Genomic DNA, 2,047 nt, shown 5'->3' with positions numbered 1-2,047 from the left:
ATCATAACACAACATAACACAACACACACACACACACATTCATAATCATAACACAACATAACACAACACACACACACAAACACACACACATTCATAATCATAACACAACATAACACAACACACACACACACACACACACACACACACAGAAACACACACAGAAACACGTTCATTATCATAACACAACATAACACAACATAACACAACATAACACAACACACACACACAGGGCTGTGGCTCAGCGTTAGAGGGGTTGTCTGCCAACAGAAGGTTGAGGGTTCAATCCCTGGCCCTGTAGTCCCATGTCCAAGTGTCCTTGGGCAAGACCCTGAACCCCGAGTTACCCCTGATGCTGCTCATCGTGTGAGTGTGTATCTGATGAGCAGGTGTGTAGATGTGTGTGTGAGTGTGTATCTGATGAGCAGGTGTGGAGATGTGTGTGAGTGTGTATCTGATGAGCAGGTGTGTGTGTGTGTGTGTGTGTGTGTGTGTGTGTGTGTGTGTGTATCTGATGAGCAGGTGTGTAGATGTGTGTGATGGTGAATGTTTCCTGAATGATGTAAAAGAGCTTTGAGTAGTCGTTAAGACTAGAAAGATATATAAATACACACATTTACACACAGACACACACAGAAACACACACATTCATAATCATAACTCAACTTAACACACAGAGACACACAGATACACAAAGTGAACTATTGCGATCATGCCATGAACGGAGACTGGGTGAGACGCTGTGAGGGAAACTGCTGAGTCATGGTGCCCCCCCCCCCCCGAGGAAACCCGCTGCCGCGTCGTCACGTAACTCGGAACGAGCTTCCTGTTCATTATTCATGGATATTTTTATGATGAACAATCGTTGAAATGATGAGTCGTGACGGTTTGAACTCTGGGGGGGTGGGGGGGTTGTTGGGGGGGGGGACATATTTGCCATTTACCCTGTTGTTGTGTTGTTGTTGTTTTTTTTCGTTTTGTTGTGAGAAAACAAAGAAAACCAATTATGAAAAAGAATAGAAATGAGATTTTTGATAAGTATCGTTTCTTATTTCTAAGAAACTGATCAGAACAGATGAAAGAGCTTGGGGGGTCCAGTATGTGTAGGGGGTCCAGTAGACCAGAACACCTCATATGTCATAGTAATGTGTGGGGGGTCCAGTAGACTAGAACACCTCATATGTCATAGTAATGTGTGGGGGGTCCAGTAGACTAGAACACATCATATGTCATAGTAATGTGTGGGGGGTCCAGTAGACTAGAACACCTCATATGTCATAGTAATGTGTGGGGGGTCCACTAGACCAGAACACCTCATATGTAATAGTTATGTGTGTGGGGTCCACTAGACCAGAACACCTCATATGTAATAGTTATGTGTGGGGGGTCCAGTAGACCAGAACACCTCATATGTCATAGTTATGTGTGGGGGGTCCAGTAGACTGGCTGCCGAAGGGTAAGATTGGATGGAAAGGAACTCACGAGAAAGGGAGATGATTTGCTGCTCCTGGTCTTGTGGATCTGCCTCTGGTGGTCTCTGGTGTTGTGGTCCTGATGATCTGCAGCTTCCAGTCCTGAGGTTGATGGCTGATGTAGATCTGGTTGTGATGCTGTGTCTCTACAAGTCCTGCAAGCTCTGTCTCTGGTTCTGGTCCTGGTCTGACTGCAGGTCGTTGTAGTTCTGGTCCTGATCTGACAGCAGGTTGTTGTAGTTCTGGTTCTGGTTTTCTGTCTGGTAGTTGTGGTTGTGCTGATCTGTGTGTCTCTGGTTCCGGTTCGGGTCTGGTTGTGGTTGTGAGGATCTCTTCGGGGTTTAAATAAAGCTCCGTCCTGGACGAAGGGAAGTGAAACTCAGAGAAGCAAAATCAAAGAAGAAATTCTTAGAAAGTTGGAAATTTCCCTTCTACATTCTACAGACAGACAGACAGACAGACAGACAGGTAGACAGACAGGAGACAGGCAGAGAGACAGACAGACAGACAGGTAGACAGGCAGAGAGACAGACAGACAGGAGACAGGCAGAGAGACAGGAGACAGGCAGACAGGAGAC

Source organism: Etheostoma cragini, unplaced genomic scaffold, assembly GCF_013103735.1.
Source record: "Etheostoma cragini isolate CJK2018 unplaced genomic scaffold, CSU_Ecrag_1.0 ScbMSFa_528, whole genome shotgun sequence".
Lineage (NCBI taxonomy): Eukaryota > Metazoa > Chordata > Actinopteri > Perciformes > Percidae > Etheostoma > Etheostoma cragini.
This window is presented reverse-complemented; position numbering follows the sequence as displayed.